This window comes from Geospiza fortis, unplaced genomic scaffold (genome assembly GCF_000277835.1).
Source record: "Geospiza fortis unplaced genomic scaffold, GeoFor_1.0 scaffold443, whole genome shotgun sequence".
Classification (NCBI taxonomy): domain Eukaryota; kingdom Metazoa; phylum Chordata; class Aves; order Passeriformes; family Thraupidae; genus Geospiza; species Geospiza fortis.
In genome coordinates, this window is record NW_005054335.1 from 154,915 (window position 1) to 155,371 (window position 457).

Here is a 457-nt window from a genome sequence, read left to right on the forward strand (position 1 = left end):
GAATGGGTATCCAGAACCCATGTTTCTAGGGCTATACAACTGCTCACCCCATCAGTCCCTCTATGCACAGCCCTCAAGATTGTGTCTCATGGCAGCATGAAGAGGTTAAAGGATAGGAAAGGAGTGGGAAGATAAACCCACCATATGAAGGCTGAGCAGGGCAGGGAAGGAGGAAGGGAAGAACCAGTTCTCTGGAGTGGCTCTGTAACTCCCTCAGAATGCAAGAAACATCACTGGCTCTTCCAAAGGAACTGAGGAGAAATTTTAGAAATTCACAGCCTCATTTCTCTGAGGATACAGAGATGCATGGCTCCTCCAAGAAGAGGATAGGGAGAACAGAGGTTTGTTCCTCTGACAAAGCAGACACAAGTGACACACAAGAGTCACAGAAGTCAGGCTAAATTGTTTTTGCACTATTGCTCAGAAAGTGAGTTTAGTGAGGAAGTTGCATTTGCTC